The following is a 25,926-nucleotide window of genomic DNA, read 5'->3' as shown; positions in this document are numbered from 1 at the left end:
GGGGCAACACTGTGTATCTCGCTCTCGCAGAGCCCGGCTGCCAAATTGGAAACGTCCAGCGATTGCGCCCACACGAAAGCTGCCAGCACGGAATGCTGTAGCTGGTTTTCACTGTCCCTTGGAACTGCATTCGCTGCCACACAGACATTCGCTTTCCCCAAAAGCTTGGATTCGTAAAGGGGCAACACTGTGTATCTCGCTCTCGCAGAGCCCGGCTGCCAAATTGGAAACGTCCAGCGATTGCGCCCACACGGAAGCTGCCAGCACGGAATGCTGTAGCTGGTTTTCACTGTCCCTTGGAACTGCATTCGCTGCCACACAGACATTCGCTTTCCCCAAAAGCTTTGGTTCGTAAAGGGGCAACACTGTGTATCTCGCTCTCGCAGAGCCCGGCTGCCAAATTGGAAACGTCCAGCGATTGCGCCCACACGAAAGCTGCCAGCACGGAATGCTGTAGCTGGTTTTCACTGTCCCTTGGAACTGCATTCGCTGCCACACAGACATTCGCTTTCCCCAAAAGCTTTGGTTCGTAAAGGGGCAACACTGTGTATCTCGCTCTCGCAGAGCCCGGCTGCCAAATTGGAAACCTCCAGCGATTGCGCCCACACGAAAGCTGCCAGCACGGAATGCTGTAGCTGGTTTTCACTGTCCCTTGGAACTGCATTCGCTGCCACACAGACATTCGCTTTCCCCAAAAGCTTTGGTTCGTAAAGGGGCAACACTGTGTATCTCTCTCTCGCAGAGCCCGGCTGCCAAATTGGAAACGTCCAGCGATTGCGCCCACACGAAAGCTGCCAGCACGGAATGCTGTAGCTGGTTTTCACTGTCCCTTGGAACTGCATTCGCTGCCACACAGACATTCGCTTTCCCCAAAAGCTTTGGTTCGTAAAGGGGCAACACTGTGTATCTCTCTCTCGCAGAGCCCGGCTGCCAAATTGGAAACGTCCAGCGATTGCGCCCACACGAAAGCTGCCAGCACGGAATGCTGTAGCTGGTTTTCACTGTCCCTTGGAACTGCATTCGCTGCCACACAGACATTCGCTTTCCTCAAAAGCTTTGCTTGGTAAAGGGGCAACACTGTGTATCTCGCTCTCGCAGAGCCCGGCTGCCAAATTGGAAACGTCCAGCGATTGCGCCCACACGAAAGCTGCCAGCACGGAATGCTGTAGCTGGTTTTCACTGTCCCTTGGAACTGCATTCGCTGCCACACAGACATTCGCTTTCCCCAAAAGCTTTGGTTCGTAAAGGGGCAACACTGTGTATCTCTCTCTCGCAGAGCCCGGCTGCCAAATTCGAAACGTCCAGCGATTGCGCCCACACGAAAGCTGCCAGCACGGAATGCTGTAGCTGGTTTTCACTGTCCCTTGGAACTGCATTCGCTGCCACACAGACATTCGCTTTCCCCAAAAGCTTTGGTTCGTAAAGGGGCAACACTGTGTATCTCTCTCTCGCAGAGCCCGGCTGCCAAATTGGAAACGTCCAGCGATTGCGCCCACACGAAAGCTGCCAGCACGGAATGCTGTAGCTGGTTTTCACTGTCCCTTGGAACTGCATTCGCTGCCACAGAGACATTCGCTTTCCCCAAAAGCTTGGATTCGTAAAGGGGCAACACTGTGTATCTCGCTCTCGCAGAGCCCGGCTGCCAAATTGGAAACGTCCAGCGATTGCGCCCACACGAAAGCTGCCAGCACGGAATGCTGTAGCTGGTTTTCACTGTCCCTTGGAACTGCATTCGCTGCCACACAGACATTCGCTTTCCCCAAAAGCTTTGGTTCGTAAAGGGGCAACACTGTGTATCTCTCTCTCGCAGAGCCCGGCTGCCAAATTGGAAACGTCCAGCGATTGCGCCCACACGAAAGCTGCCAGCACGGAATGCTGTAGCTGGTTTTCACTGTCCCTTGGAACTGCATTCGCTGCCACACAGACATTCGCTTTCCCCAAAAGCTTTGGTTCGTAAAGGGGCAACACTGTGTATCTCTCTCTCGCAGAGCCCGGCTGCCAAATTGGAAACGTCCAGCGATTGCGCCCACACGAAAGCTGCCAGCACGGAATGCTGTAGCTGGTTTTCACTGTCCCTTGGAACTGCATTCGCTGCCACACAGACATTCGCTTTCCCCAAAAGCTTTGGTTCGTAAAGGGGCAACACTGTGTATCTCTCTCTCGCAGAGCCCGGCTGCCAAATTGGAAACGTCCAGCGATTGCGCCCACACGAAAGCTGCCAGCACGGAATGCTGTAGCTGGTTTTCACTGTCCCTTGGAACTGCATTCGCTGCCACACAGACATTCGCTTTCCCCAAAAGCTTTGGTTCGTAAAGGGGCAACACTGTGTATCTCTCTCTCGCAGAGCCCGGCTGCCAAATTGGAAACGTCCAGCGATTGCGCCCACACGAAAGCTGCCAGCACGGAATGCTGTAGCTGGTTTTCACTGTCCCTTGGAACTGCATTCGCTGCCACACAGACATTCGCTTTCCCCAAAAGCTTTGGTTCGTAAAGGGGCAACACTGTGTATCTCTCTCTCGCAGAGCCCGGCTGCCAAATTGGAAACGTCCAGCGATTGCGCCCACACGAAAGCTGCCAGCACGGAATGCTGTAGCTGGTTTTCACTGTCCCTTGGAACTGCATTCGCTGCCACACAGACATTCGCTTTCCCCAAAAGCTTGGATTCGTAAAGGGGCAACACTGTGTATCTCGCTCTTGCAGAGCCCGGCTGCCAAATTGGAAACGTCCAGCGATTGCGCCCACACGGAAGCTGCCAGCACGGAATGCTGTAGCTGGTTTTCACTGTCCCTTGGAACTGCATTCGCTGCCACACAGACATTCGCTTTCCCCAAAAGCTTTGGTTCGTAAAGGGGCAACACTGTGTATCTCTCTCTCGCAGAGCCCGGCTGCCAAATTGGAAACGTCCAGCGATTGCGCCCACACGAAAGCTGCCAGCACGGAATGCTGTAGCTGGTTTTCACTGTCCCTTGGAACTGCATTCGCTGCCACACAGACATTCGCTTTCCCCAAAAGCTTTGGTTCGTAAAGGGGCAACACTGTGTCTCTCTCTCTCGCAGAGCCCGGCTGCCAAATTGGAAACGTCCAGCGATTGCGCCCACACGAAAGCTGCCAGCACGGAATGCTGTAGCTGGTTTTCACTGTCCCTTGGAACTGCATTCGTTGCCACACAGACATTCGCTTTCCCCAAAAGCTTGGATTCGTAAAGGGGCAACACTGTGTATCTCTCTCTCGCAGAGCCCGGCTGCCAAATTGGAAACGTCCAGCGATTGCGCCCACACGAAAGCTGCCAGCACGGAATGCTGTAGCTGGTTTTCACTGTCCCTTGGAACTGCATTCGCTGCCACACAGACATTCGCTTTCCCCAAAAGCTTTGGTTCGTAAAGGGGCAACACTGTGTATCTCTCTCTCGCAGAGCCCGGCTGCCAAATTGGAAACGTCCAGCGATTGCGCCCACACGAAAGCTGCCAGCACGGAATGCTGTAGCTGGTTTTCACTGTCCCTTGGAACTGCATTCGCTGCCACACAGACATTCGCTTTCCCCAAAAGCTTTGGTTCGTAAAGGGGCAACACTGTGTATCTCGCTCTCGCAGAGCCCGGCTGCCAAATTGGAAACGTCCAGCGATTGCGCCCACACGAAAGCTGCCAGCACGGAATGCTGTAGCTGGTTTTCACTGTCCCTTGGAACTGCATTCGCTGCCACACAGACATTCGCTTTCCCCAAAACCTTTGGTTCGTAAAGGGGCAACACTGTGTATCTCGCTCTCGCAGAGCGCGGCTGCCAAATTGGAAACGTCCAGCGATTGCGCCCACACGAAAGCTGCCAGCACGGAATGCTGTAGCTGGTTTTCACTGTCCCTTGGAACTGCATTCGCTGCCACACAGACATTCGCTTTCCCCAAAAGCTTTGGTTCGTAAAGGGGCAACACTGTGTATCTCTCTCTCGCAGAGCCCGGCTGCCAAATTGGAAACGTCCAGCGATTGCGCCCACACGAAAGCTGCCAGCACGGAATGCTGTAGCTGGTTTTCACTGTCCCTTGGAACTGCATTCGCTGCCACACAGACATTCGCTTTCCCCAAAAGCTTTGGTTCGTAAAGGGGCAACACTGTGTATCTCTCTCTCGCAGAGCCCGGCTGCCAAATTGGAAACGTCCAGTGATTGCGCCCACACGAAAGCTGCCAGCACGGAATGCTGTAGCTGGTTTTCACTGTCCCTTGGAACTGCATTCGCTGCCACACAGACATTCGCTTTCCCCAAAAGCTTTGGTTCGTAAAGGGGCAACACTGTGTATCTCTCTCTCGCAGAGCCCGGCTGCCAAATTGGAAACGTCCAGCGATTGCGCCCACACGAAAGCTGCCAGCACGGAATGCTATAGCTGGTTTTCACTGTCCCTTGGAACTGCATTCGCTGCCACACAGACATTCGCTTTCCCCAAAAGCTTTGGTTCGTAAAGGGGCAACACTCTGTATCTCGCTCTCGCAGAGCCCGGCTGCCAAATTGGAAACGTCCAGCGATTGCGCCCACACGAAAGCTGCCAGCACGGAATGCTGTAGCTGGTTTTCACTGTCCCTTGGAACTGCATTCGCTGCCACACAGACATTCGCTTTCCCCAAAAGCTTTGGTTCGTAAAGGGGCAACACTGTGTATTTCGCTCTCGCAGAGCCCGGCTGCCAAATTGGAAACGTCCAGCGATTGCGCCCACACGAAAGCTGCCAGCACGGAATGCTGTAGCTGGTTTTCACTGTCCCTTGGAACTGCATTCGCTGCCACACAGACATTCGCTTTCCCCAAAAGCTTTGGTTCGTAAAGGGGCAACACTGTGTATCTCTCTCTCGCAGAGCCCGGCTGCCAAATTGGAAACGTCCAGCGATTGCGCCCACACGAAAGCTGCCAGCACGGAATGCTGTAGCTGGTTTTCACTGTCCCTTGGAACTGCATTCGCTGCCACACAGACATTCGCTTTCCCCAAAAGCTTTGGTTCGTAAAGGGGCAACACTGTGTCTCTCTCTCTCGCAGAGCCCGGCTGCCAAATTGGAAACGTCCAGCGATTGCGCCCACACGAAAGCTGCCAGCACGGAATGCTGTAGCTGGTTTTCACTGTCCCTTGGAACTGCATTCGTTGCCACACAGACATTCGCTTTCCCCAAAAGCTTGGATTCGTAAAGGGGCAACACTGTGTATCTCTCTCTCGCAGAGCCCGGCTGCCAAATTGGAAACGTCCAGCGATTGCGCCCACACGAAAGCTGCCAGCACGGAATGCTGTAGCTGGTTTTCACTGTCCCTTGGAACTGCATTCGCTGCCACACAGACATTCGCTTTCCCCAAAAGCTTTGGTTCGTAAAGGGGCAACACTGTGTATCTCTCTCTCGCAGAGCCCGGCTGCCAAATTGGAAACGTCCAGCGATTGCGCCCACACGAAAGCTGCCAGCACGGAATGCTGTAGCTGGTTTTCACTGTCCCTTGGAACTGCATTCGCTGCCACACAGACATTCGCTTTCCCCAAAAGCTTTGGTTCGTAAAGGGGCAACACTGTGTATCTCGCTCTCGCAGAGCCCGGCTGCCAAATTGGAAACGTCCAGCGATTGCGCCCACACGAAAGCTGCCAGCACGGAATGCTGTAGCTGGTTTTCACTGTCCCTTGGAACTGCATTCGCTGCCACACAGACATTCGCTTTCCCCAAAACCTTTGGTTCGTAAAGGGGCAACACTGTGTATCTCGCTCTCGCAGAGCGCGGCTGCCAAATTGGAAACGTCCAGCGATTGCGCCCACACGAAAGCTGCCAGCACGGAATGCTGTAGCTGGTTTTCACTGTCCCTTGGAACTGCATTCGCTGCCACACAGACATTCGCTTTCCCCAAAAGCTTTGGTTCGTAAAGGGGCAACACTGTGTATCTCTCTCTCGCAGAGCCCGGCTGCCAAATTGGAAACGTCCAGTGATTGCGCCCACACGAAAGCTGCCAGCACGGAATGCTGTAGCTGGTTTTCACTGTCCCTTGGAACTGCATTCGCTGCCACACAGACATTCGCTTTCCCCAAAAGCTTTGGTTCGTAAAGGGGCAACACTGTGTATCTCTCTCTCGCAGAGCCCGGCTGCCAAATTGGAAACGTCCAGCGATTGCGCCCACACGAAAGCTGCCAGCACGGAATGCTATAGCTGGTTTTCACTGTCCCTTGGAACTGCATTCGCTGCCACACAGACATTCGCTTTCCCCAAAAGCTTTGCTTGGTAAAGGGGCAACACTGTGTATCTCTCTCTCGCAGAGCCCGGCTGCCAAATTGGAAACGTCCAGCGATTGCGCCCACACGAAAGCTGCCAGCACGGAATGCTGTAGCTGGTTTTCACTGTCCCTTGGAACTGCATTCGCTGCCACACAGACATTCGCTTTCCCCAAAAGCTTTGCTTGGTAAAGGGGCAACACTGTGTATCTCTCTCTCGCAGAGCGCGGCTGCCAAATTGGAAACGTCCAGCGATTGCGCCCACACGAAAGCTGCCAGCACGGAATGCTGTAGCTGGTTTTCACTGTCCCTTGGAACTGCATTCGCTGCCACACAGACATTCGCTTTCCCCAAAAGCTTTGGTTCGTAATGGGGCAACACTGTGTATCTCTCTCTCGCAGAGCCCGGCTGCCAAATTGGAAACGTCCAGCGATTGCGCCCACACGAAATCTGCCAGCACGGAATGCTATAGCTGGTTTTCACTGTCCCTTGGAACTGCATTCGCTGCCACACAGACATTCGCTTTCCCCAAAAGCTTTGGTTCGTAAAGGGGCAACACTGTGTATCTCTCTCTCGCAGAGCCCGGCTGCCAAATTGGAAACGTCCAGCGATTGCGCCCACACAGAAGCTGCCAGCACGGAATGCTGTAGCTGGTTTTCACTGTCCCTTGGAACTGCATTCGCTGCCACACAGACATTCGCTTTCCCCAAAAGCTTTGGTTCGTAAAGGGGCAACACTGTGTATCTCTCTCTCGCAGAGCCCGGCTGCCAAATTGGAAACGTCCAGCGATTGCGCCCACACGAAAGCTGCCAGCATGGAATGCTGTAGCTGGTTTTCACTGTCCCTTGGAACTGCATTCGCTGCCACACAGACATTCGCTTTCCCCAAAAGCTTTGGTTCGTAAAGGGGCAACACTGTGTATCTCTCTCTCGCAGAGCCCGGCTGCCAAATTGGAAACGTCCAGGGATTGAACCCACACGAAAGCTGCCAGCACGGAATGCTGTAGCTGGTTTTCACTGTCCCTTGGAACTGCATTCGCTGCCACACAGACATTCGCTTTCCCCAAAAGCTTTGGTTCGTAAAGGGGCAACACTGTGTATCTCTCTCTCGCAGAGCCCGGCTGCCAAATTGGAAACGTCCAGCGATTGCGCCCACACGAAAGCTGCCAGCACGGAATGCTGTAGCTGGTTTTCACTGTCCCTTGGAACTGCATTCGCTGCCACACAGACATTCGCTTTCCCCAAAAGCTTTGGTTCGTAAAGGGGCAACACTGTGTATCTCTCTCTCGCAGAGCCCGGCTGCCAAATTGGAAACGTCCAGTGATTGCGCCCACGCGAAAGCTGCCAGCACGGAATGCTGTAGCTGGTTTTCACTGTCCCTTGGAACTGCATTCGCTGCCACACAGACATTCGCTTTCCCCAAAAGCTTTGGTTCGTAAAGGGGCAACACTGTGTATCTCTCTCTCGCAGAGCCCGGCTGCCAAATTGGAAACGTCCAGCGATTGCGCCCACACGAAAGCTGCCAGCACGGAATGCTGTAGCTGGTTTTCACTGTCCCTTGGAACTGCATTCGCTGCCACACAGACATTCGCTTTCCCCAAAAGCTTTGGTTCGTAAAGGGGCAACACTGTGTATCTCTCTCTCGCAGAGCCCGGCTGCCAAATTGGAAACGTCCAGCGATTGCGCCCACACGAAAGCTGCCAGCACGGAATGCTGTAGCTGGTTTTCACTGTCCCTTGGAACTGCATTCGCTGCCACACAGACATTCGCTTTCCCCAAAAGCTTTGGTTCGTAAAGGGGCAACACTGTGTATCTCTCTCTCGCAGAGCCCGGCTGCCAAATTGGAAACGTCCAGCGATTGCGCCCACACGAAAGCTGCCAGCACGGAATGCTGTAGCTGGTTTTCACTGTCCCTTGGAACTGCATTCGCTGCCACACAGACATTCGCTTTCCCCAAAAGCTTTGCTTGGTAAAGGGGCAACACTGTGTATCTCTCTCTCGCAGAGCCCGGCTGCCAAATTGGAAACGTCCAGCGATTGCGCCCACACGAAAGCTGCCAGCACGGAATGCTGTAGCTGGTTTTCACTGTCCCTTGGAACTGCATTCGCTGCCACACAGACATTCGCTTTCCCCAAAAGCTTTGCTTGGTAAAGGGGCAACACTGTGTATCTCTCTCTCGCAGAGCGCGGCTGCCAAATTGGAAACGTCCAGCGATTGCGCCCACACGAAAGCTGCCAGCACGGAATGCTGTAGCTGGTTTTCACTGTCCCTTGGAACTGCATTCGCTGCCACACAGACATTCGCTTTCCCCAAAAGCTTTGGTTCGTAATGGGGCAACACTTTGTATCTCTCTCTCGCAGAGCCCGGCTGCCAAATTGGAAACGTCCAGCGATTGCGCCCACACGAAATCTGCCAGCACGGAATGCTATAGCTGGTTTTCACTGTCCCTTGGAACTGCATTCGCTGCCACACAGACATTTGCTTTCCCCAAAAGCTTTGGTTCGTAAAGGGGCAACACTGTGTATCTCTCTCTCGCAGAGCCCGGCTGCCAAATTGGAAACGTCCAGCGATTGCGCCCACACGAAAGCTGCCAGCACGGAATGCTGTAGCTGGTTTTCACTGTCCCTTGGAACTGCATTCGCTGCCACACAGACATTCGCTTTCCCCAAAAGCTTTGGTTCGTAAAGGGGCAACACTGTGTATCTCTCTCTCGCAGAGCCCGGCTGCCAAATTGGAAACGTCCAGCGATTGAACCCACACGAAAGCTGCCAGCACGGAATGCTGTAGCTGGTTTTCACTGTCCCTTGGAACTGCATTCGCTGCCACACAGACATTCGCTTTCCCCAAAAGCTTTGGTTCGTAAAGGGGCAACACTGTGTATCTCTCTCTCGCAGAGCCCGGCTGCCAAATTGGAAACGTCCAGCGATTGCGCCCACACGAAAGCTGCCAGCACGGAATGCTGTAGCTGGTTTTCACTGTCCCTTGGAACTGCATTCGCTGCCACACAGACATTCGCTTTCCCCAAAAGCTTTGGTTCGTAAAGGGGCAACACTGTGTATCTCTCTCTCGCAGAGCCCGGCTGCCAAATTGGAAACGTCCAGCGATTGCGCCCACACGAAAGCTGCCAGCACGGAATGCTGTAGCTGGTTTTCACTGTCCCTTGGAACTGCATTCGCTGCCACACAGACATTCGCTTTCCCCAAAAGCTTTGGTTCGTAAAGGGGCAACACTGTGTATCTCTCTCTCGCAGAGCCCGGCTGCCAAATTGGAAACGTCCAGCGATTGAACCCACACGAAAGCTGCCAGCACGGAATGCTGTAGCTGGTTTTCACTGTCCCTTGGAACTGCATTCGCTGCCACACAGACATTCGCTTTCCCCAAAAGCTTTGGTTCGTAAAGGGGCAACACTGTGTATCTCTCTCTCGCAGAGCCCGGCTGCCAAATTGGAAACGTCCAGCGATTGCGCCCACACGAAAGCTGCCAGCACGGAATGCTGTAGCTGGTTTTCACTGTCCCTTGGAACTGCATTCGCTGCCACACAGACATTCGCTTTCCCCAAAAGCTTTGGTTCGTAAAGGGGCAACACTGTGTATCTCTCTCTCGCAGAGCCCGGCTGCCAAATTGGAAACGTCCAGCGATTGCGCCCACACGAAAGCTGCCAGCACGGAATGCTGTAGCTGGTTTTCACTGTCCCTTGGAACTGCATTCGCTGCCACACAGACATTCGCTTTCCCCAAAAGCTTTGGTTCGTAAAGGGGCAACACTGTGTATCTCTCTCTCGCAGAGCCCGGCTGCCAAATTGGAAACGTCCAGCGATTGCGCCCACACGAAAGCTGCCAGCACGGAATGCTGTAGCTGGTTTTCACTGTCCCTTGGAACTGCATTCGCTGCCACACAGACATTCGCTTTCCCCAAAAGCTTTGGTTCGTAAAGGGGCAACACTGTGTATCTCTCTCTCGCAGAGCCCGGCTGCCAAATTGGAAACGTCCAGCGATTGCGCCCACACGAAAGCTGCCAGCACGGAATGCTGTAGCTGGTTTTCACTGTCCCTTGGAACTGCATTCGCTGCCACACAGACATTCGCTTTCCCCAAAAGCTTTGCTTGGTAAAGGGGCAACACTGTGTATCTCTCTCTCGCAGAGCGCGGCTGCCAAATTGGAAACGTCCAGCGATTGCGCCCACACGAAAGCTGCCAGCACGGAATGCTGTAGCTGGTTTTCACTGTCCCTTGGAACTGCATTCGCTGCCACACAGACATTCGCTTTCCCCAAAAGCTTTGGTTCGTAATGGGGCAACACTTTGTATCTCTCTCTCGCAGAGCCCGGCTGCCAAATTGGAAACGTCCAGCGATTGCGCCCACACGAAAGCTGCCAGCACGGAATGCTATAGCTGGTTTTCACTGTCCCTTGGAACTGCATTCGCTGCCACACAGACATTCGCTTTCCCCAAAAGCTTTGGTTCGTAAAGGGGCAACACTGTGTATCTCTCTCTCGCAGAGCCCGGCTGCCAAATTGGAAACGTCCAGCGATTGCGCCCACACAGAAGCTGCCAGCACGGAATGCTGTAGCTGGTTTTCACTGTCCCTTGGAACTGCATTCGCTGCCACACAGACATTCGCTTTCCCCAAAAGCTTTGGTTCGTAAAGGGGCAACACTGTGTATCTCTCTCTCGCAGAGCCCGGCTGCCAAATTGGAAACGTCCAGCGATTGCGCCCACACGAAAGCTGCCAGCACGGAATGCTGTAGCTGGTTTTCACTGTCCCTTGGAACTGCATTCGCTGCCACACAGACATTCGCTTTCCCCAAAAGCTTTGGTTCGTAAAGGGGCAACACTGTGTATCTCTCTCTCGCAGAGCCCGGCTGCCAAATTGGAAACGTCCAGCGATTGCGCCCACACGAAAGCTGCCAGCACGGAATGCTATAGCTGGTTTTCACTGTCCCTTGGAACTGCATTCGCTGCCACACAGACATTCGCTTTCCCCAAAAGCTTTGGTTCGTAAAGGGGCAACACTGTGTATCTCTCTCTCGCAGAGCCCGGCTGCCAAATTGGAAACGTCCAGCGATTGCGCCCACACGAAAGCTGCCAGCACGGAATGCTGTAGCTGGTTTTCACTGTCCCTTGGAACTGCATTCGCTGCCACACAGACATTCGCTTTCCCCAAAAGCTTTGGTTCGTAATGGGGCAACACTTTGTATCTCTCTCTCGCAGAGCCCGGCTGCCAAATTGGAAACGTCCAGCGATTGCGCCCACACGAAAGCTGCCAGCACGGAATGCTATAGCTGGTTTTCACTGTCCCTTGGAACTGCATTCGCTGCCACACAGACATTCGCTTTCCCCAAAAGCTTTGGTTCGTAAAGGGGCAACACTGTGTATCTCTCTCTCGCAGAGCCCGGCTGCCAAATTGGAAACGTCCAGCGATTGCGCCCACACGGAAGCTGCCAGCACGGAATGCTGTAGCTGGTTTTCACTGTCCCTTGGAACTGCATTCGCTGCCACACAGACATTCGCTTTCCCCAAAAGCTTTGGTTCGTAAAGGGGCAACACTGTGTATCTCGCTCTCGCAGAGCCCGGCTGCCAAATTGGAAACGTCCAGCGATTGCGCCCACACGAAAGCTGCCAGCATGGAATGCTGTAGCTGGTTTTCACTGTCCCTTGGAACTGCATTCGCTGCCACACAGACATTCGCTTTCCCCAAAAGCTTTGGTTCGTAAAGGGGCAACACTGTGTATCTCTCTCTCGCAGAGCCCGGCTGCCAAATTGGAAACGTCCAGCGATTGCGCCCACACGAAAGCTGCCAGCACGGAATGCTGTAGCTGGTTTTCACTGTCCCTTGGAACTGCATTCGCTGCCACACAGACATTCGCTTTCCCCAAAAGCTTTGGTTCGTAAAGGGGCAACACTGTGTATCTCTCTCTCGCAGAGCCCGGCTGCCAAATTGGAAACGTCCAGCGATTGCGCCCACACGGAAGCTGCCAGCACGGAATGCTGTAGCTGGTTTTCACTGTCCCTTGGAACTGCATTCGCTGCCACACAGACATTCGCTTTCCCCAAAAGCTTTGGTTCGTAAAGGGGCAACACTGTGTATCTCTCTCTCGCAGAGCCCGGCTGCCAAATTGGAAACGTCCAGCGATTGCGCCCACACGAAAGCTGCCAGCACGGAATGCTGTAGCTGGTTTTCACTGTCCCTTGGAACTGCATTCGCTGCCACACAGACATTCGCTTTCCCCAAAAGCTTTGGTTCGTAAAGGGGCAACACTGTGTATCTCTCTCTCGCAGAGCCCGGCTGCCAAATTGGAAACGTCCAGCGATTGCGCCCACACGAAAGCTGCCAGCACGGAATGCTGTAGCTGGTTTTCACTGTCCCTTGGAACTGCATTCGCTGCCACACAGACATTCGCTTTCCCCAAAAGCTTTGGTTCGTAAAGGGGCAACACTGTGTATCTCTCTCTCGCAGAGCCCGGCTGCCAAATTGGAAACGTCCAGCGATTGCGCCCACACGAAAGCTGCCAGCACGGAATGCTGTAGCTGGTTTTCACTGTCCCTTGGAACTGCATTCGCTGCCACACAGACATTCGCTTTCCCCAAAAGCTTTGCTTGGTAAAGGGGCAACACTGTGTATCTCTCTCTCGCAGAGCGCGGCTGCCAAATTGGAAACGTCCAGCGATTGCGCCCACACGAAAGCTGCCAGCACGGAATGCTGTAGCTGGTTTTCACTGTCCCTTGGAACTGCATTCGCTGCCACACAGACATTCGCTTTCCCCAAAAGCTTTGGTTCGTAATGGGGCAACACTTTGTATCTCTCTCTCGCAGAGCCCGGCTGCCAAATTGGAAACGTCCAGCGATTGCGCCCACACGAAAGCTGCCAGCACGGAATGCTATAGCTGGTTTTCACTGTCCCTTGGAACTGCATTCGCTGCCACACAGACATTCGCTTTCCCCAAAAGCTTTGGTTCGTAAAGGGGCAACACTGTGTATCTCTCTCTCGCAGAGCCCGGCTGCCAAATTGGAAACGTCCAGCGATTGCGCCCACACAGAAGCTGCCAGCACGGAATGCTGTAGCTGGTTTTCACTGTCCCTTGGAACTGCATTCGCTGCCACACAGACATTCGCTTTCCCCAAAAGCTTTGGTTCGTAAAGGGGCAACACTGTGTATCTCTCTCTCGCAGAGCCCGGCTGCCAAATTGGAAACGTCCAGCGATTGCGCCCACACGAAAGCTGCCAGCACGGAATGCTGTAGCTGGTTTTCACTGTCCCTTGGAACTGCATTCGCTGCCACACAGACATTCGCTTTCCCCAAAACCTTTGGTTCGTAAAGGGGCAACACTGTGTATCTCTCTCTCGCAGAGCCCGGCTGCCAAATTGGAAACGTCCAGCGATTGCGCCCACACGAAAGCTGCCAGCACGGAATGCTGTAGCTGGTTTTCACTGTCCCTTGGAACTGCATTCGCTGCCACACAGACATTCGCTTTCCCCAAAAGCTTTGGTTCGTAAAGGGGCAACACTGTGTATCTCTCTCTCGCAGAGCCCGGCTGCCAAATTGGAAACGTCCAGTGATTGCGCCCACACGAAAGCTGCCAGCACGGAATGCTGTAGCTGGTTTTCACTGTCCCTTGGAACTGCATTCGCTGCCACACAGACATTCGCTTTCCCCAAAAGCTTTGGTTCGTAAAGGGGCAACACTGTGTATCTCGCTCTCGCAGAGCCCGGCTGCCAAATTGGAAACGTCCAGCGATTGCGCCCACACGAAAGCTGCCAGCACGGAATGCTGTAGCTGGTTTTCACTGTCCCTTGGAACTGCATTCGCTGCCACACAGACATTCGCTTTCCCCAAAAGCTTTGGTTCGTAAAGGGGCAACACTGTGTATCTCTCTCTCGCAGAGCCCGGCTGCCAAATTGGAAACGTCCAGCGATTGCGCCCACACGAAAGCTGCCAGCACGGAATGCTGTAGCTGGTTTTCACTGTCCCTTGGAACTGCATTCGCTGCCACGCAGACATTCGCTTTCCCCAAAAGCTTTGGTTCGTAAAGGGGCAACACTGTGTCTCTCTCTCTCGCAGAGCCCGGCTGCCAAATTGGAAACGTCCAGCGATTGCGCCCACACGAAAGCTGCCAGCACGGAATGCTGTAGCTGGTTTTCACTGTCCCTTGGAACTGCATTCGTAGCCACACAGACATTCGCTTTCCCCAAAAGCTTGGATTCGTAAAGGGGCAACACTGTGTATCTCTCTCTCGCAGAGCCCGGCTGCCAAATTGGAAACGTCCAGCGATTGCGCCCACACGAAAGCTGCCAGCACGGAATGCTGTAGCTGGTTTTCACTGTCCCTTGGAACTGCATTCGCTGCCACACAGACATTCGCTTTCCCCAAAAGCTTTGGTTCGTAAAGGGGCAACACTGTGTATCTCTCTCTCGCAGAGCCCGGCTGCCAAATTGGAAACGTCCAGCGATTGCGCCCACACGAAAGCTGCCAGCACGGAATGCTGTAGCTGGTTTTCACTGTCCCTTGGAACTGCATTCGCTGCCACACAGACATTCGCTTTCCCCAAAAGCTTTGGTTCGTAAAGGGGCAACACTGTGTATCTCTCTCTCGCAGAGCCCGGCTGCCAAATTGGAAACGTCCAGTGATTGCGCCCACACGAAAGCTGCCAGCACGGAATGCTGTAGCTGGTTTTCACTGTCCCTTGGAACTGCATTCGCTGCCACACAGACATTCGCTTTCCCCAAAAGCTTTGGTTCGTAAAGGGGCAACACTGTGTATCTCGCTCTCGCAGAGCCCGGCTGCCAAATTGGAAACGTCCAGCGATTGCGCCCACACGAAAGCTGCCAGCACGGAATGCTGTAGCTGGTTTTCACTGTCCCTTGGAACTGCATTCGCTGCCACGCAGACATTCGCTTTCCCCAAAAGCTTTGGTTCGTAAAGGGGCAACACTGTGTCTCTCTCTCTCGCAGAGCCCGGCTGCCAAATTGGAAACGTCCAGCGATTGCGCCCACACGAAAGCTGCCAGCACGGAATGCTGTAGCTGGTTTTCACTGTCCCTTGGAACTGCATTCGTTGCCACACAGACATTCGCTTTCCCCAAAAGCTTGGATTCGTAAAGGGGCAACACTGTGTATCTCTCTCTCGCAGAGCCCGGCTGCCAAATTGGAAACGTCCAGCGATTGCGCCCACACGAAAGCTGCCAGCACGGAATGCTGTAGCTGGTTTTCACTGTCCCTTGGAACTGCATTCGCTGCCACACAGACATTCGCTTTCCCCAAAAGCTTTGGTTCGTAAAGGGGCAACACTGTGTATCTCTCTCTCGCAGAGCCCGGCTGCCAAATTGGAAACGTCCAGCGATTGCGCCCACACGAAAGCTGCCAGCACGGAATGCTGTAGCTGGTTTTCACTGTCCCTTGGAACTGCATTCGCTGCCACACAGACATTCGCTTTCCCCAAAAGCTTTGGTTCGTAAAGGGGCAACACTGTGTATCTCGCTCTCGCAGAGCGCGGCTGCCAAATTGGAAACGTCCAGCGATTGCGCCCACACGGAAGCTGCCAGCACGGAATGCTGTAGCTGGTTTTCACTGTCCCTTGGAACTGCATTCGCTGCCACACAGACATTCGCTTTCCCCAAAAGCTTTGGTTCGTAAAGGGGCAACACTGTGTATCTCGCTCTCGCAGAGCCCGGCTGCCAAATTGGAAACGTCCAGTGATTGCGCCCACACGAAAGCTGCCAGCACGGAATGCTGTAGCTGGTTTTCACTGTCCCTTGGAACTGCATTCGCTGCCACACAGACATTCGCTTTCCCCAAAAGCTTTGGTTCGTAAAGGGGCAACACTGTGTATCTCTCTCTCGCAGAGCCCGGCTGCCAAATTGGAAACGTCCAGCGATTGCGCCCACACGAAAGCTGCCAGCACGGAATGCTATAGCTGGTTTTCACTGTCCCTTGGAACTGCATTCGCTGCCACACAGACATTCGCTTTCCCCAAAAGCTTGGATTCGTAAAGGGGCAACACTGTGTATCTCTCTCTCGCAGAGCCCGGCTGCCAAATTGGAAACGTCCAGCGATTGCGCCCACACGAAAGCTGCCAGCACGGAATGCTGTAGCTGGTTTTCACTGTCCCTTGGAACTGCATTCGCTGCCACACAGACATTCGCTTTCCCCAAAAGCTTGGATTCGTAAAGGGGCAACACTGTGTATCTCTCTCTCGCAGAGCGCGGCTGCCAAATTGGAAACGTCCAGCGATTGCGCCCACACGAAAGCTGCCAGCACGGAATGCTGTAGCTGGTTTTCACTGTCCCTTGGAACTGCATTCGCTGCCACACAGACATTCGCTTTCCCCAAAAGCTTTGGTTCGTAAAGGGGCAACACTGTGTATCTCTCTCTCGCAGAGCCCGGCTGCCAAATTGGAAACGTCCAGCGATTGCGCCCACACGAAAGCTGCCAGCACGGAATGCTATAGCTGGTTTTCACTGTCCCTTGGAACTGCATTCGCTGCCACACAGACATTCGCTTTCCCCAAAAGCTTTGGTTCGTAAAGGGGCAACACTGTGTATCTCTCTCTCGCAGAGCCCGGCTGCCAAATTGGAAACGTCCAGCGATTGCGCCCACACGAAAGCTGCCAGCACGGAATGCTGTAGCTGGTTTTCACTGTCCCTTGGAACTGCATTCGCTGCCACACAGACATTCGCTTTCCCCAAAAGCTTTGGTTCGTAATGGGGCAACACTTTGTATCTCTCTCTCGCAGAGCCCGGCTGCCAAATTGGAAACGTCCAGCGATTGCGCCCACACGAAAGCTGCCAGCACGGAATGCTGTAGCTGGTTTTCACTGTCCCTTGGAACTGCATTCGCTGCCACACAGACATTCGCTTTCCCCAAAAGCTTTGGTTCGTAAAGGGGCAACACTGTGTATCTCTCTCTCGCAGAGCCCGGCTGCCAAATTGGAAACGTCCAGCGATTGCGCCCACACGGAAGCTGCCAGCACGGAATGCTGTAGCTGGTTTTCACTGTCCCTTGGAACTGCATTCGCTGCCACACAGACATTCGCTTTCCCCAAAAGCTTTGGTTCGTAAAGGGGCAACACTGTGTATCTCTCTCTCGCAGAGCCCGGCTGCCAAATTGGAAACGTCCAGCGATTGCGCCCACACGAAAGCTGCCAGCATGGAATGCTGTAGCTGGTTTTCACTGTCCCTTGGAACTGCATTCGCTGCCACACAGACATTCGCTTTCCCCAAAAGCTTTGGTTCGTAAAGGGGCAACACTGTGTATCTCTCTCTCGCAGAGCCCGGCTGCCAAATTGGAAACGTCCAGCGATTGAACCCACACGAAAGCTGCCAGCACGGAATGCTGTAGCTGGTTTTCACTGTCCCTTGGAACTGCATTCGCTGCCACACAGACATTCGCTTTCCCCAAAAGCTTTGGTTCGTAAAGGGGCAACACTGTGTATCTCTCTCTCGCAGAGCCCGGCTGCCAAATTGGAAACGTCCAGCGATTGCGCCCACACGAAAGCTGCCAGCACGGAATGCTGTAGCTGGTTTTCACTGTCCCTTGGAACTGCATTCGCTGCCACACAGACATTCGCTTTCCCCAAAAGCTTTGGTTCGTAAAGGGGCAACACTGTGTATCTCTCTCTCGCAGAGCCCGGCTGCCAAATTGGAAACGTCCAGTGATTGCGCCCACGCGAAAGCTGCCAGCACGGAATGCTGTAGCTGGTTTTCACTGTCCCTTGGAACTGCATTCGCTGCCACACAGACATTCGCTTTCCCCAAAAGCTTTGGTTCGTAAAGGGGCAACACTGTGTATCTCTCTCTCGCAGAGCCCGGCTGCCAAATTGGAAACGTCCAGCGATTGCGCCCACACGAAAGCTGCCAGCACGGAATGCTGTAGCTGGTTTTCACTGTCCCTTGGAACTGCATTCGCTGCCACACAGACATTCGCTTTCCCCAAAAGCTTGGATTCGTAAAGGGGCAACACTGTGTATCTCTCTCTCGCAGAGCCCGGCTGCCAAATTGGAAACGTCCAGCGATTGCGCCCACACGAAAGCTGCCAGCACGGAATGCTGTAGCTGGTTTTCACTGTCCCTTGGAACTGCATTCGCTGCCACACAGACATTCGCTTTCCCCAAAAGCTTTGGTTCGTAAAGGGGCAACACTGTGTATCTCTCTCTCGCAGAGCCCGGCTGCCAAATTGGAAACGTCCAGCGATTGCGCCCACACGAAAGCTGCCAGCACGGAATGCTGTAGCTGGTTTTCACTGTCCCTTGGAACTGCATTCGCTGCCACACAGACATTCGCTTTCCCCAAAAGCTTTGCTTGGTAAAGGGGCAACACTGTGTATCTCTCTCTCGCAGAGCCCGGCTGCCAAATTGGAAACGTCCAGCGATTGCGCCCACACGAAAGCTGCCAGCACGGAATGCTGTAGCTGGTTTTCACTGTCCCTTGGAACTGCATTCGCTGCCACACAGACATTCGCTTTCCCCAAAAGCTTTGCTTGGTAAAGGGGCAACACTGTGTATCTCTCTCTCGCAGAGCCCGGCTGCCAAATTGGAAACGTCCAGCGATTGCGCCCACACGAAAGCTGCCAGCACGGAATGCTGTAGCTGGTTTTCACTGTCCCTTGGAACTGCATTCGCTGCCACACAGACATTCGCTTTCCCCAAAAGCTTTGGTTCGTAAAGGGGCAACACTGTGTATCTCTCTCTCGCAGAGCCCGGCTGCCAAATTGGAAACGTCCAGCGATTGCGCCCACACGAAAGCTGCCAGCACGGAATGCTGTAGCTGGTTTTCACTGTCCCTTGGAACTGCATTCGCTGCCACACAGACATTCGCTTTCCCCAAAAGCTTTGGTTCGTAATGGGGCAACACTTTGTATCTCTCTCTCGCAGAGCCCGGCTGCCAAATTGGAAACGTCCAGCGATTGCGCCCACACGAAAGCTGCCAGCACGGAATGCTATAGCTGGTTTTCACTGTCCCTTGGAACTGCATTCGCTGCCACACAGACATTCGCTTTCCCCAAAAGCTTTGGTTCGTAAAGGGGCAACACTGTGTATCTCTCTCTCGCAGAGCCCGGCTGCCAAATTGGAAACGTCCAGCGATTGCGCCCACACAGAAGCTGCCAGCACGGAATGCTGTAGCTGGTTTTCACTGTCCCTTGGAACTGCATTCGCTGCCACACAGACATTCGCTTTCCCCAAAAGCTTTGGTTCGTAAAGGGGCAACACTGTGTATCTCTCTCTCGCAGAGCCCGGCTGCCAAATTGGAAACGTCCAGCGATTGCGCCCACACGAAAGCTGCCAGCATGGAATGCTGTAGCTGGTTTTCACTGTCCCTTGGAACTGCATTCGCTGCCACACAGACATTCGCTTTCCCCAAAAGCTTTGGTTCGTAAAGGGGCAACACTGTGTATCTCTCTCTCGCAGAGCCCGGCTGCCAAATTGGAAACGTCCAGCGATTGAACCCACACGAAAGCTGCCAGCACGGAATGCTGTAGCTGGTTTTCACTGTCCCTTGGAACTGCATTCGCTGCCACACAGACATTCGCTTTCCCCAAAAGCTTTGGTTCGTAAAGGGGCAACACTGTGTATCTCTCTCTCGCAGAGCCCGGCTGCCAAATTGGAAACGTCCAGCGATTGCGCCCACACGAAAGCTGCCAGCACGGAATGCTGTAGCTGGTTTTCACTGTCCCTTGGAACTGCATTCGCTGCCACACAGACATTCGCTTTCCCCAAAAGCTTTGGTTCGTAAAGGGGCAACACTGTGTATCTCTCTCTCGCAGAGCCCGGCTGCCAAATTGGAAACGTCCAGCGATTGCGCCCACACGAAAGCTGCCAGCACGGAATGCTGTAGCTGGTTTTCACTGTCCCTTGGAACTGCATTCGCTGCCACGCAGACATTCGCTTTCCCCAAAATCTTTGGTTCGTAAAGGGGCAACACTGTGTCTCTCTCTCTCGCAGAGCCCGGCTGCCAAATTGGAAACGTCCAGCGATTGCGCCCACACGAAAGCTGCCAGCACGGAATGCTGTAGCTGGTTTTCACTGTCCCTTGGAACTGCATTCGTTGCCACACAGACATTCGCTTTCCCCAAAAGCTTGGATTCGTAAAGGGGCAACACTGTGTATCTCTCTCTCGCAGAGCCCGGCTGCCAAATTGGAAACGTCCAGCGATTGCGCCCACACGAAAGCTGCCAGCACGGAATGCTGTAGCTGGTTTTCACTGTCCCTTGGAACTGCATTCGCTGCCACACAGACATTCGCTTTCCCCAAAAGCTTTGGTTCGTAAAGGGGCAACACTGTGTATCTCTCTCTCGCAGAGCCCGGCTGCCAAATTGGAAACGTCCAGCGATTGCGCCCACACGAAAGCTGCCAGCACGGAATGCTGTAGCTGGTTTTCACTGTCCCTTGGAACTGCATTCGCTGCCACACAGACATTCGCTTTCCCCAAAAGCTTGGATTCGTAAAGGGGCAACACTCTGTATCTCGCTCTCGCAGAGCCCGGCTGCCAAATTGGAAACGTCCAGCGATTGCGCCCACACGAAAGCTGCCAGCACGGAATGCTGTAGCTGGTTTTCACTGTCCCTTGGAACTGCATTCGCTGCCACACAGACATTCGCTTTCCCCAAAAGCTTTGGTTCGTAAAGGGGCAACACTGTGTATCTCGCTCTCGCAGAGCGCGGCTGCCAAATTGGAAACGTCCAGCGATTGCGCCCACACGGAAGCTGCCAGCACGGAATGCTGTAGCTGGTTTTCACTGTCCCTTGGAACTGCATTCGCTGCCACACAGACATTCGCTTTCCCCAAAAGCTTTGGTTCGTAAAGGGGCAACACTGTGTATCTCTCTCTCGCAGAGCCCGGCTGCCAAATTGGAAACGTCCAGCGATTGCGCCCACACGAAAGCTGCCAGCACGGAATGCTGTAGCTGGTTTTCACTGTCCCTTGGAACTGCATTCGCTGCCACACAGACATTCGCTTTCCCCAAAAGCTTGGGTTCGTAAAGGGGCAACACTGTGTATCTCTCTCTCGCAGAGCCCGGCTGCCAAATTGGAAACGTCCAGCGATTGCGCCCACACGAAAGCTGCCAGCACGGAATGCTGTAGCTGGTTTTCACTGTCCCTTGGAACTGCATTCGCTGCCACACAGACATTCGCTTTCCCCAAAAGCTTTGGTTCGTAAAGGGGCAACACTGTGTATCTCTCTCTCGCAGAGCCCGGCTGCCAAATTGGAAACGTCCAGCGATTGCGCCCACACGAAAGCTGCCAGCACGGAATGCTGTAGCTGGTTTTCACTGTCCCTTGGAACTGCATTCGCTGCCACACAGACATTCGCTTTCCCCAAAAGCTTTGGTTCGTAAAGGGGCAACACTGTGTATCTCTCTCTCGCAGAGCGCGGCTGCCAAATTGGAAACGTCCAGCGATTGCGCCCACACGAAAGCTGCCAGCACGGAATGCTGTAGCTGGTTTTCACTGTCCCTTGGAACTGCATTCGCTGCCACACAGACATTCGCTTTCCCCAAAAGCTTTGGTTCGTAATGGGGCAACACTTTGTATCTCTGTCTCGCAGAGCCCGGCTGCCAAATTGGAAACGTCCAGCGATTGCGCCCACACGAAAGCTGCCAGCACGGAATGCTATAGCTGGTTTTCACTGTCCCTTGGAACTGCATTCGCTGCCACACAGACATTCGCTTTCCCCAAAAGCTTTGGTTCGTAAAGGGGCAACACTGTGTATCTCTCTCTCGCAGAGCCCGGCTGCCAAATTGGAAACGTCCAGCGATTGCGCCCACACAGAAGCTGCCAGCACGGAATGCTGTAGCTGGTTTTCACTGTCCCTTGGAACTGCATTCGCTGCCACACAGACATTCGCTTTCCCCAAAAGCTTTGGTTCGTAAAGGGGCAACACTGTGTATCTCTCTCTCGCAGAGCCCGGCTGCCAAATTGGAAACGTCCAGCGATTGCGCCCACACGAAAGCTGCCAGCATGGAATGCTGTAGCTGGTTTTCACTGTCCCTTGGAACTGCATTCGCTGCCACACAGACATTCGCTTTCCCCAAAAGCTTTGGTTCGTAAAGGGGCAACACTGTGTATCTCTCTCTCGCAGAGCCCGGCTGCCAAATTGGAAACGTCCAGCGATTGAACCCACACGAAAGCTGCCAGCACGGAATGCTGTAGCTGGTTTTCACTGTCCCTTGGAACTGCATTCGCTGCCACACAGACATTCGCTTTCCCCAAAAGCTTTGGTTCGTAAAGGGGCAACACTGTGTATCTCTCTCTCGCAGAGCCCGGCTGCCAAATTGGAAACGTCCAGCGATTGCGCCCACACGAAAGCTGCCAGCACGGAATGCTGTAGCTGGTTTTCACTGTCCCTTGGAACTGCATTCGCTGCCACACAGACATTCGCTTTCCCCAAAAGCTTTGGTTCGTAAAGGGGCAACACTGTGTATCTCTCTCTCGCAGAGCCCGGCTGCCAAATTGGAAACGTCCAGTGATTGCGCCCACACGAAAGCTGCCAGCACGGAATGCTGTAGCTGGTTTTCACTGTCCCTTGGAACTGCATTCGCTGCCACACAGACATTCGCTTTCCCCAAAAGCTTTGGTTCGTAAAGGGGCAACACTGTGTATCTCTCTCTCGCAGAGCCCGGCTGCCAAATTGGAAACGTCCAGCGATTGCGCCCACACGAAAGCTGCCAGCACGGAATGCTGTAGCTGGTTTTCACTGTCCCTTGGAACTGCATTCGCTGCCACACAGACATTCGCTTTCCCCAAAAGCTTTGGTTCGTAAAGGGGCAACACTGTGTATCTCTCTCTCGCAGAGCCCGGCTGCCAAATTGGAAACGTCCAGTGATTGCGCCCACGCGAAAGCTGCCATCACGGAATGCTGTAGCTGGTTTTCACTGTCCCTTGGAACTGCATTCGCTGCCACACAGACATTCGCTTTCCCCAAAAGCTTTGGTTCGTAAAGGGGCAACACTGTGTATCTCTCTCTCGCAGAGCCCGGCTGCCAAATTGGAAACGTCCAGCGATTGCGCCCACACGAAAGCTGCCAGCACGGAATGCTGTAGCTGGTTTTCACTGTCCCTTGGAACTGCATTCGCTGCCACACAGACATTCGCTTTCCCCAAAAGCTTGGATTCGTAAAGGGGCAACACTGTGTATCTCTCTCTCGCAGAGCCCGGCTGCCAAATTGGAAACGTCCAGCGATTGCGCCCACACGAAAGCTGCCAGCACGGAATGCTGTAGCTGGTTTTCACTGTCCCTTGGAACTGCATTCGCTGCCACACAGACATTCGCTTTCCCCAAAAGCTTTGGTTCGTAAAGGGGCAACACTGTGTATCTCTCTCTCGCAGAGCCCGGCTGCCAAATTGGAAACGTCCAGCGATTGCGCCCACATGAAAGCTGCCAGCACGGAATGCTGTAGCTGGTTTTCACTGTCCCTTGGAACTGCATTCGCTGCCACACAGACATTCGCTTTCCCCAAAAGCTTTGCTTGGTAAAGGGGCAACACTGTGTATCTCTCTCTCGCAGAGCCCGGCTGCCAAATTGGAAACGTCCAGCGATTGCGCCCACACGAAAGCTGCCAGCACGGAATGCTGTAGCTGGTTTTCACTGTCCCTTGGAACTGCATTCGCTGCCACACAGACATTCGCTTTCCCCAAAAGCTTTGCTTGGTAAAGGGGCAACACTGTGTATCTCTCTCTCGCAGAGCGCGGCTGCCAAATTGGAAACGTCCAGCGATTGCGCCCACACGAAAGCTGCCAGCACGGAATGCTGTAGCTGGTTTTCACTGTCCCTTGGAACTGCATTCGCTGCCACACAGACATTCGCTTTCCCCAAAAGCTTTGGTTCGTAATGGGGCAACACTTTGTATCTCTCTCTCGCAGAGCCCGGCTGCCAAATTGGAAACGTCCAGCGATTGCGCCCACACGAAATCTGCCAGCACGGAATGCTATAGCTGGTTTTCACTGTCCCTTGGAACTGCATTCGCTGCCACACAGACATTTGCTTTCCCCAAAAGCTTTGGTTCGTAAAGGGGCAACACTGTGTATCTCTCTCTCGCAGAGCCCGGCTGCCAAATTGGAAACGTCCAGCGATTGCGCCCACACAGAAGCTGCCAGCACGGAATGCTGTAGCTGGTTTTCACTGTCCCTTGGAACTGCATTCGCTGCCACACAGACATTCGCTTTCCCCAAAAGCTTTGGTTCGTAAAGGGGCAACACTGTGTATCTCGCTCTCGCAGAGCCCGGCTGCCAAATTGGAAACGTCCAGCGATTGCGCCCACACGAAAGCTGCCAGCATGGAATGCTGTAGCTGGTTTTCACTGTCCCTTGGAACTGCATTCGCTGCCACACAGACATTCGCTTTCCCCAAAAGCTTTGGTTCGTAAAGGGGCAACACTGTGTATCTCTCTCTCGCAGAGCCCGGCTGCCAAATTGGAAACGTCCAGCGATTGAACCCACACGAAAGCTGCCAGCACGGAATGCTGTAGCTGGTTTTCACTGTCCCTTGGAACTGCATTCGCTGCCACACAGACATTCGCTTTCCCCAAAAGCTTTGGTTCGTAAAGGGGCAACACTGTGTATCTCTCTCTCGCAGAGCCCGGCTGCCAAATTGGAAACGTCCAGCGATTGCGCCCACACGAAAGCTGCCAGCACGGAATGCTGTAGCTGGTTTTCACTGTCCCTTGGAACTGCATTCGCTGCCACACAGACATTCGCTTTCCCCAAAAGCTTTGGTTCGTAAAGGGGCAACACTGTGTATCTCTCTCTCGCAGAGCCCGGCTGCCAAATTGGAAACGTCCAGCGATTGCGCCCACACGAAAGCTGCCAGCACGGAATGCTGTAGCTGGTTTTCACTGTCCCTTGGAACTGCATTCGCTGCCACACAGACATTCGCTTTCCCCAAAAGCTTTGGTTCGTAAAGGGGCAACACTGTGTATCTCTGTCTCGCAGAGCGCAGCTGCCAAATTGGAAACGTCCAGCGATTGCGCCCACACGAAAGCTGCCAGCACGGAATGCTGTAGCTGGTTTTCACTGTCCCTTGGAACTGCATTCGCTGCCACACAGACATTCGCTTTCCCCAAAAGCTTTGGTTCGTAATGGGGCAACACTTTGTATCTCTCTCTCGCAGAGCCCGGCTGCCAAATTGGAAACGTCCAGCGATTGCGCCCACACGAAAGCTGCCAGCACGGAATGCTATAGCTGGTTTTCACTGTCCCTTGGAACTGCATTCGCTGCCACACAGACATTCGCTTTCCCCAAAAGCTTTGGTTCGTAAAGGGGCAACACTGTGTATCTCTCTCTCGCAGAGCCCGGCTGCCAAATTGGAAACGTCCAGCGATTGCGCCCACACAGAAGCTGCCAGCACGGAATGCTGTAGCTGGTTTTCACTGTCCCTTGGAACTGCATTCGCTGCCACACAGACATTCGCTTTCCCCAAAAGCTTTGGTTCGTAAAGGGGCAACACTGTGTATCTCTCTCTCGCAGAGCCCGGCTGCCAAATTTGAAACGTCCAGCGATTGCGCCCACACGAAAGCTGCCAGCATGGAATGCTGTAGCTGGTTTTCACTGTCCCTTGGAACTGCATTCGCTGCCACACAGACATTCGCTTTCCCCAAAAGCTTTGGTTCGTAAAGGGGCAACACTGTGTATCTCTCTCTCGCAGAGCCCGGCTGCCAAATTGGAAACGTCCAGCGATTGCGCCCACACGAAAGCTGCCAGCACGGAATGCTGTAGCTGGTTTTCACTGTC

The sequence above is a fragment of the Mycteria americana genome, chromosome 10 (assembly GCF_035582795.1).
Source record: "Mycteria americana isolate JAX WOST 10 ecotype Jacksonville Zoo and Gardens chromosome 10, USCA_MyAme_1.0, whole genome shotgun sequence".
NCBI lineage: Eukaryota > Metazoa > Chordata > Aves > Ciconiiformes > Ciconiidae > Mycteria > Mycteria americana.
Note: the sequence above shows the minus strand (reverse complement) of the source record.